This window comes from Bubalus kerabau, chromosome 13 (genome assembly GCF_029407905.1).
Source record: "Bubalus kerabau isolate K-KA32 ecotype Philippines breed swamp buffalo chromosome 13, PCC_UOA_SB_1v2, whole genome shotgun sequence".
NCBI lineage: Eukaryota > Metazoa > Chordata > Mammalia > Artiodactyla > Bovidae > Bubalus > Bubalus kerabau.
Window position 1 is genome coordinate 64602351 of NC_073636.1, and position 9934 is coordinate 64612284.

The 9934-nt window shown below is 45.4% G+C and overlaps 1 pseudogene; it reads left to right on the forward strand.

Moving 5' to 3' along the window:
* Positions 1 to 4171, forward strand: LOC129625221 (60S ribosomal protein L39-like; annotated as a pseudogene).
* The last annotated feature ends 5763 nt before the right edge of the window (positions 4172 to 9934 follow it).

Consider the following 9934-nt stretch of genomic DNA (forward strand, 5'->3'; position numbering starts at 1 on the left):
ATGCCTGAGTTCCCAAACCTGTAAGATGGGGACTACAAAAGGAGCTTCTTCAAAGGACAGTAGTGAATCTATATTGAGATGTTACATGCAAAACCTTTAGAACATCTCCTGGAACAGAGAAAGCGAGCAAGCAATGTTAGCCATGGTTATTATTTCTCATACAAATGCTTTTTTTTTTTCTTTTTTAAAGGGCACAAATTAAAAAGCTTTGATAGTCCCTGCAAGAAAAATCCAACCTAGCAAGTTAACACAGCACCTGGATAGACAGCAAAGAGGTAATAGTCACCAGCTTTGTAATCCCACCCAAGTCAGGAGCCGTGGTCATGACACAGTGAACAAAAGTCTAAAGGAAATGATGTTCTGACCAAAATCTGTGACGACTTCATCTCAGAGATGCAAACATCTGACCTGGGAGTTATGAACGGCTAAACTCAGAGGAGCTGGTGCAAGTTGACTGCGCATGTAGGTCAGTGGTCACGTTGTATTTTCTTAACTAAATTGAGTAAATATATTTCAATGCTGCCTTTTTTTTCTTTTAAATCACTTTTTTGAGGTATAATCAATTTTGACAAATATATATACCCTACCATCCCACAATCAAAAGAGAACACTTCTACCACTCTAGAAAGTTCCCTCACTCCCTTTGTAGTCAGTCCAGCCGCCCATCCCCAGGAAGCTATGGATCTGCTTCCTGTCAGTATGTGTTACTTTTGCCTGTTCTAGATATGCTTATAATCCTATGGCATGTACTCTTTTGCTTCTGGTTTCTTCTGTAAAGCATGATATGTTTTTAAACATTTATTTTTACTTATTTTTGCCTGTGCTGGGTCTTTGTTGCTGTGCACAGGCTTTCTCTAGTTGCAGTGAGTAGGGGATTATCTAGTTGCAGTGTGTGGGCTTCTCACTGCCGCGGCTTCTCTTGTTGCAGAGTGCAGGCTCTAGGGTGTGCAGGCTTCAGTAGTGTGGCCCACAGGCTTAGCTGCCTTGTGGCATGTGGGATCTTCCTGGACCAGGGATCGAACCCATGTCCCCTGCATTGGCAGGCAGATTCCCAACCACTGGACCCCCAGGGAAGTCCTACATTTTGAGAGAATAAAGATGAACTGAGTCTGAACTCTAGGAGGAGAGGGTGAAGAGGTTAGACCTGGAGGTAGAAGCCTCAAGTTCTTCTTTTGTCCCTCTTGCTCACATATTCTGTTCCCTGGGCTAGTCCTACCCTCTCATTCAGACTTCAGTTCCCATATTTGTAAATTTGTGGCACTAGATGATCTCTAAATAACCATTCCATGCAATTCTATTACAGGTAGAAGGATTTCTTCTCCTTCAAGAAGTTACTTTTTTTTTAAGGTTCATAGGTAAGGTCCTGCCCCAGGATCTTAGAGTAGACCCAGTGAATTCCTCTTGCAGAAAGGTAGGGCAAAGTCCTACCAACTAGCAATGAAGAAACAGAAAACCAACTAGCAATGAAGAATAAGCAGGGAGGCCCCAGGAAAGTCTAGGAATAGATCAACAAGTATTTACACTCCACTCAGAGCCTCTGGGCTTCCCAGGTGTTGGGCTCAGTGGTAAAGAACCCACCTCCCAATGCAGGAGACACAAGAGATGTGGGGTTCAATCCCTGAGCAGGAGGAAATGGCAACCCACTCCAGTATTCTTTCCTGGGAAATCCCATGGACAGAGGAGGCTAGTAGGCTACAGTTCAGAGCATCATAGAGTGTCAGTCACGACTGAGTGACTGAGCACATGCGCAGAGCCTCTATCTCTGGCTTTTCTGCCCACAACTCCTGGCAGGAGACTCTTGGCTGGAATCAAGAGTCGGCCTGGATGATTTTTAAGACGCGGGAAGAGTTCTGAGGACTTCAGAGAGTAGGCCATGGTGAAGGGCTGAAGCTACCACTCTGGGCCCCAACAACAGGGTGGGCAGAACTGAGGGAAAAGGCAGTAGGAACAGCTTGATCCAGAAGATGGATCAAAACCTGTCAAAAACATCACTGAGTCCAAAAGCTCCCAGTATCCAAATAAATCCGAGGGTTCCAAGTGGCTCAGGCTTAGCACCTTTAACATCACGTTCAAGAACTGCAGTATGAAGGGCAAATTGTTGCAAACAAACTAAAGGTTTAAATATAGGGGACTATCTGAATAAACTTCAATCCATCCTTAATATTAGACAATGAAATACTATGTGACTGTTAACAAAGTATTAGGCAGCTCTGTATATACTGCTAGGGACTGTTCTCCAACTTGTATTGTTAAATTAAAAAAAAAAGCAAATTTCAGAAAAGTGTGCATAGTACACTATCATTTGTGTTCAAAACAGGGGGATCATACCTACGTATGCGTGCTTGTGCACACAGAGATTATTTCTAGCAGTTCACACAAGAAGCTGGTAACAGCAGTCCCCCCTAGGGACTAGAAGTTGATTGGAGGGTCCTAAAGGCAAAAAATAGGAGGGAAACTTTTACCCTTTGTTCTCTGAGATTTCAAATCATGTCCATTTTAACTATTCAAAAATGGATAAAAATGTAGTAAATCCAAGAACAATAGTCCAGCTCCCAAGAGCAATTTTAAAATGACTCAAATATTTATCTGTAACTCTCGAGAGACATCAAAGGGTCTCCACCCCTTGTCAACACTCTCTAGAATCTCCTTTGTTCTCCCCAGTCCTCCCAAGCCCCACTGCAGCCTCTCAGTGTTGCTCACTTACCAAATCTGTCATTTCCCATCAGAAACTGTCCCCCTAGGCCCTTTTCCACAAGTCTTGCTTTTTTCTTTCCTTCCTTCTTTCCTGTCACTTCTCTGTCCTGTTTCTGTCTCCCTGTTATCCCAGTTTTCTACCTAAAAAGCCTGGAAAGTGGTCAGACAAGACAAAAACTCTCCTTAGAAAGCAACAGGCAGAAAAGAAGTGAGCAGGCAAAGGAATTCCCTGTGTGTGTGTGTGTGTGTGTGTGTGTGTGTGTGTGTGCCAAGTGGCTTTAGTCGTGTCCAACTCTTTGCGACCCTATGGACTGTAACCCGCCAGGCTCCTCTGTCCAAGGGATTCTTCAGGCAAGCATACTGGACTGGGTTGCCATGCCCTCCTCCAGAGAAATCTTTTTGACCCAGGGATCGAACCCGTGTCTCCTGCACCTCTTGCATTACAGGTGGATTCTTTACCATGGAGCCACTGGGAAAGCCCCAAAGGAATTCCGTCATGCCCCTATTGTGCAGACAGAGAAACAGAGGCCCACTGAAGGACAGAGAATCACCCAAAGCAAGTCAGAAGCAGAGCCAAGACAGGGGTGTAGGGCTCCTGATATATATATATATTTAACATTTATTTATTTGGCAGTGCCATATCTTAAGTTGCAGCATGCAGGATCTTCTATCTTCCTTGAGGCATGCAGGATCTTTTGTTGCAGCATGTGGGATCTAGTTCCCTGACCAAGGATCAAACCTGAGCCCCCTGCATTGACAGCATAGAGTCTTAACCACTGGACGACCAGGGAAGTCCTAGAGGGCTCCTGATTTGAATCATATTCCTGACCATTCAACCCCAAGGTCAACTTCTACTCATCCTTCAAAGCCCATCTCAGATGTCCTCTTTTCCAGGAAGGCTTCCGTGCATCCCTTTTTTCCCCCTGGATTCCCCTAGTTCCTTGTTCTAATCACTATCCTTGCCTCTTGGGCTTCCCCTGTGGCTCAGCTGGTAAAGAATCCCCCTGTAATGTGGGAGACCTGGGTTGAATTCCTGGGTTGGGAAGATCCCCTGGAGAAGGGAAAGGCTACCCACTCCAGTATTCTGGCCTGGAGAATTCCACGAACTATATAGTCCATGGGGTCGCAAAGGGTCGGGCACGACTGAATGCCTTTCACAGCCCTTATCTCCCTGCATTTTAAAGTCTTTGATTATGTTTCTGTTTACACTGAAGGGGCTTCCCAGGTGGCTCAAGTGGTAAAGGACCTGCCTGCCAATGCAGGAGACATAGGATACATGGATTCAATCTCTGGGTTGGGAAGATCCCCTGGAGAAGGGCATGGATCTTCTCACAAGACTTTCAGGATCAAGTGATTCCAAGCCAAGAAACAAAAGCAGAATTGTCCCATTCCTCAACAGATTCGAATGAAAACTGGTAATAAAATCAGGTACAACTCCAAGAGAAGACACTGGAGAAGAACCAAGCTGGGTCTATAAGAAGCGTCCTATATAAAGTGGCACACATGCTGTGTGTTAAGATCACTTGTATATTAACCAACCAAGTCACAATGACAACATCACTACTGTCTGAACAGCTTATGGGGGAGATGGAATGCTTGGCTCCTGATGTTTCCTGTTTCTTCACTAGCAGTCTATGAGGCTCAGTATTAAATATGTGAAACTTAAAAAATAGGAAATGTAGACTTGTAAGGGACCTACGGGAACAGTTTCTTACAGTGAGTTACACGAATGTATCCATCTGTCAAAATTTATTGAACCCTACGTTTATGACTTGTGCACTGCACTGTAATTTAATCTCCAAAACAAGGCAAAATTATCTTGTAAAACAAGCAAACAAAAAAAGAGAATAAAGTGTGGACAAATTAAGGGGGGGAAAAAAAGAAGGGTGTGGGAACCCACTTCAGTATTCTTGCCTGGAAAATGTTATGGATAAAGGAGCCTGGTGGGCTTCAGCCCATAGGGTAGCAAAGAGTCGGACATGACTGATGCAACTTAGCATGTTACGCTGAAAGAGATTCTCCAGTATAGAAAAGGTTAGATATCTCCTGGAAAGAAACGAGGCATTCCTGAGTATGTGGTGAATTCAAAGTGTTCAGTGCTCTAAGAGACAGGCAGACAATGTGTTTGTTTTGGAGGCTCTGAGGAGTGAGAGGTTAATTCTTTTCAAAGACAGCTTGGAGAACTTATTGGAGGAAGTGTCTTTTGACTGAGATATATACCCTGGATTTGCATCCCACATATGCAAATTACTCAATTTCAACTATATGACTTTAGCAAAAGAAAATATTTGCAATAAGACAAAATGTACTAGAGTAAGATGAATAACTCAAGCTGCTTCTTAATTTTCATGCAAAAAACTTTTCAACACACTCACAAGGCTGAAATCAAGCCCGTGTTCTCATCTGGAGAACCAAATAGGGAAAGTTTGGCCCTAGGCTCCCTCAGATTATGGGCAGAATTCATTTTCTTGCTGCCGTACCACTAAGATTTCCGTTTTCTTAGTCTTCTGGGCAGGGACCACTCTCAACTTCCAGAAGTCCCTCTTGGGTCCTTGCCATGCAGCCATCTTCTCAACATGGCAGTCTGCTCCTTCAAGGCCCACATAGGAGGGTCTGCTACTCAAGAAAATGATTTTTTAAAAAATACTGTACATTTTTTCACACACAGCCTTTATAGTTGTATGCTATTTATTATCAAACATATAAGCACATAGAATATGGAGCCAGCCATTTTGCAGATGAGAAAACTGAGGCCCAGACAAAGAAAGTGACTTGGACAATGAACCTAGGATAGAACCAGGATTGAAATCTGGATTTACTGACAATCAGGCCAAGGTTTTTCCATGGTGTACACACACACACACACACACACACGTATCACAGTTACCCCCAATTCAAACATCTCTTGGTTGAACAACAAAGTTTTTTGAGTATAGGTTCTAGGGACGTGCCCCTTGGTTAGGGTATAGGTCAGTCTTTTGGGGGAATATGGGGATTATGTTTGCCTTAGCTGGCTTTACCAATTAAATTTCTTTCTCTGTCTCAGTTTTTTCACCAGTAAAATGAGAAGAATAAATTTTATCTATATTAGGGGGTTGTGGAGATTAAAGGAGTTATCAACACAGGTAAGGATGTAGAATGGGCTTTCCAGGTGGCGCTAGTGGTAAAGAACCTGCTTGCCAATGCAGGGGACATAAGGGACACGGATTCCATCCCTAGGTCGAGCAGATCCCCTGGAGGAGGGCATGGCAACCCACTCCAATATGCTTGCCTGGAGAATCCCATGGACAGAGGAACCTGGAGGGTTACAGTCCATAGGGTTGCAAACAGACACAACTGAAGCAACTTAGCACACACATAAGCAAGGATTTAGAATAATACCTGGCACATAGAGGTCCTAAGAGTGTTGTCATTAATATGGTTTGTTTAACTCTGTAAATCTAGGGCTAGTTCGGGGTGGGGGGTTGTGTTTCTAGAGTGATCAGGACCTGCTGGTTTCATCAGATTCCAAACTGCCCACCAGGCTTGTCTCAGCCTTGCCCTCTATCTCAGAGGGGAAGAGGAGAGAGGGCAGTGGTGAGTTAGTTCTTCAGTGGGCTCATAACTTTGAGTACATGCAAGATCCCATGGGGGATACACCCAGGCTGACACATCTCTGCCCTTTGAAATGGGGGAACCCCACGCCATTAGGGAGCCCCCAGAGTTCAGCAAAGGCAAGCCCAAGGCCCAGATAGAAGAGAGGCCTCTTGACCTCCAACCCTGGAGCCTGTAAAACTGGGCTAGTTTTGGGACTTCCCTCGTGGTCCAGGGGTTAAGACTCTGTGCTTCCAATGCAGGGGACATGAGTTTGATCTCTGGTTGGGAAACTAAGATGCCATGTGCCCTGCAGCCAAAAAAGAAATATTCGGCAGGTGCTTACATCTGGGCCAGGATTAGAAGGGCATGAGCATCTGTTAACTCTGCAAATGTTAGCTCATGTGCACGTGTATGTTTGTACATGGATGCCTTCATGTATACGCATAGATGTCCGTGTGTATGTGTGTGTACAGGAGCGGCACCTTATTTCTGATTGGAAATGAGATTCCAGGATTACCTTCAACATGATGTCCGGGCCAGGCCAGGGTCCCAGAATACTAAGCCCACTCCAGCGCCAACCAAGGTCAGTAGATGACTCTGTTGCTTTATAATTCTAAACAAGTAACTTAATCTCTGTGTCTCAGGGTGCCTTAGTTTCTCCACCTATAAAATGAAAATTTGGGGATGAGCTGAGCTCTGAGGTCTTCTCCAGTCCTAACAGTAAATCTCTGCAGTAGAGAAGGATGGGTCCCAGGGGTTTTAGGAGCAGATTCTGCTAGGCTCAGCCACCCCACTCTCATGGTACCTTTGACTCATGAGAAATGTAAGGCTGAGATCTGGCCTATCTGCCTGTACACAGGGTTTATAAGATTGGGAACAGAATCCAGGCCATTTAGGGGACCAGAGTGTATGACAAGAAACCCTTTCCCTGGGCTTGGGGGACCATAATCCTGTGCCCAATAGAATGCTTCCTGTACCAGGGTTAAGGGTCCAGGTATAGGAGTCTTCTCATACCAATCATTTCTCTTGAGCTGAGCCTTTAAATTTTTTAATTGAAATATATTTTTTACAATGTTGTGTTAGTTTCAGGTATACAGCAAAGTTATTCAGTTATACATACACATCTATATTCTTTTTTTACATTCTCTCCTATTATAAGTTTTTACAAGATGTTGAGTATAGTTCCCTGTGCTATACAGTAGGTCCTTGTTGGTTGTCTTATATATAGTAGCGTGTATATTTTAATCCCAAATTCCTAATCTATCCCCCGTTCTCCAACCTTTAACTATTGAATCTTTGGTTGGGTCTACTCTATGCCAGGCCCAGCACAGGCTGAGTGAAGTATATAGACAAAGATCCTGCCCTTGGGAGGCCCACAGTCTACTTGGGAAAACACATATACACAATTAGTCATCATCACTTACTGTTTATTGAACAAATAAATGATTGTACTGTCCATCAAGGTAGTTCTGGACACCTGGGTGGGGACAGGAAAGGTGACCTAGAGGAAGAAGGAGTGAGTAGAATCCTGAAGACAGAAAAACTCTGAATTCAGAAAAGCCTGAACAGGGAATTCCAGGAGAAAGCTTGAGCAAAAGTATGGGTGTGGGAGAATGAAGAGACAATAGGAGTCTGAGCGTAGGACAAGGTAGATGTAAGTGAGGAATAAAGTGAGAGCACTGGGGCTGGATCATGGCAGGTACAAATGCCATGTTAAGGGGCGTGGTACTGTGGGAGCCACAGGAGGGTTTAGCGCAGGCAAATGATGTGACAAGAGAGGCGTATTAGGGATTATCCAGTTTAAGTCAGCAAAAGGTGAAGAGAGGGTATGAGGTTAGTAGGAAGCAGATGTGATGGGGAGAGGCTCAGGGTTGCAAAGAATGAGGATGGTTTGGGGATATCACTCCAAGGGCCAAAACACTGCTCCCTCACTCCTACCCCTCTTCCCCAAGCCACTGGGTATTGTTTCCCGGTTCCTTCTCCTAATTGCTAGGATTGAGGAGTCCCTCTGGGGTTTCAGATTAGGCCGGGACAGGATTTTATCAGCAGAGCAGAAGCTCTGGCCTAGTTCCCTTCTCCCCCAACACCCCCTCCCAATGAGACAGATGGGCAGTGCTCAGATTCATCTCCACCAGTCCTGCTGTACTGAGAGAGGATACACAACCTCTGGAGATGCTGAGGATGTGTACTTGTGGTCTTTCCAGCCTCTTCTCAGGCCACTGGGAATGATGGGGGCCTAGAATATGGGACTGGAAGAATCCTGAGGGTGATGACTTTGAAAGAATCTCTAAAAGGTAACTTGGATGTTTCGACAGATATGAAAATTGAGGCCCAGAGAGATGACATGACTTGCTTGAGGTCACACAGCAAGTTTGGGGAAAGGACAAAGCCCAGGTCTCCTAGGGGAGGCTGAAGCACCCCCGGGCTTTGATTATCTGGTGCTTGTAGAGCGCAGAGAGTGTTGGAGCCAGGAACTATGTGTTCAAATCCTGGCTTTCCCATTTACTATAAACTGTGTGACCCTGATTCCTCAACTTGAAAATGGGGATAACACACACCTTATTGGTTGTTGTGAAGAATAAACACACATATACAGCAGTATGGCACAATGCCTGGCACTCAGTAAGTGCTCAAAAATGTCAGCTAATGGTCTGGCAGCGGCAATAGTTGTTGTTGAATGCATTACTGAGTATGAATCTATATACTAACCATGAGATCTATCTGTTTCCCTGTGTGGTGGTGGTGTTGTTTAGTCACCCAGTTGGGTCCCACTCTCTGCAACCTCACGAACTATAGCTTGCCAGGCTCCTCTGTGCATGGAATTCTCCAGGCAAGAAAACACTGAGTGGGTTGCCATGAGATCTATCTCAGTTTCTCCGTGTGTACATCGGGGTTAATAATCAATCAATCCCTGTCTCTCACTTTTCTGTCCAGCCCCAGTAGCAATATGGATTAAATAAGGTGTGTTAGGGCTTCCCAGGTAGCCAGGGATAAAGAATCTGCCTGCCATTGCAGGAGAGGCAAGTTCCATCTGGAAGTCCCCTGGAGAAGGAAATGGCAACCCACTCCAGTATTCTTGCCTGGGAAATCCCATGGACAGAGGAGCCTGGCAGGCCACAGCCCATGGGGTCACAAAGAGTCGGACACGATTGAGCACACACACGCACAAGTGTGTAAACGTTTCAGTGCAGAGTACTCTCTAGGTCAATGTTTATTTAGCCCAAAACAATTCCTCTCCAAGTTCTACCGGTAAAATTTTCCTGTCAGCCTAACCAACTCGTCTATACTTCCTGCGATCCCCTGGAACCAGGGAAGAGGGTTGTCCCCCACCTGTTAAGCTTGCCCAGCAGAGGAAAAAAAGGAGTGGGAAAGCAAGCGAGCGTGTAGGGTAAGAAAGGGAGACAACAAAGGCAGAGCCGGGAGACGGGTGGTGAGGAGGCTGGGGTGCACGAACGTGGTGTGGAGTTGAGAAAAGTGTACAGACCGAGGGACTTGAGTGTAAGATGCAGGTGAAAGGACAAGAGAGGCGGCGGGAGGTGAGGGAGCTGACAGATGCGGAGGGTGTGCAGAAAGATGGGGGTCTCGTAGGAACGAGTGGGAACCCCTCTCTTAGAGAGCTCCGTGGGTCGCCCAGAGGCAGGGCGCTCCAAGCTTCCAGCAGTTG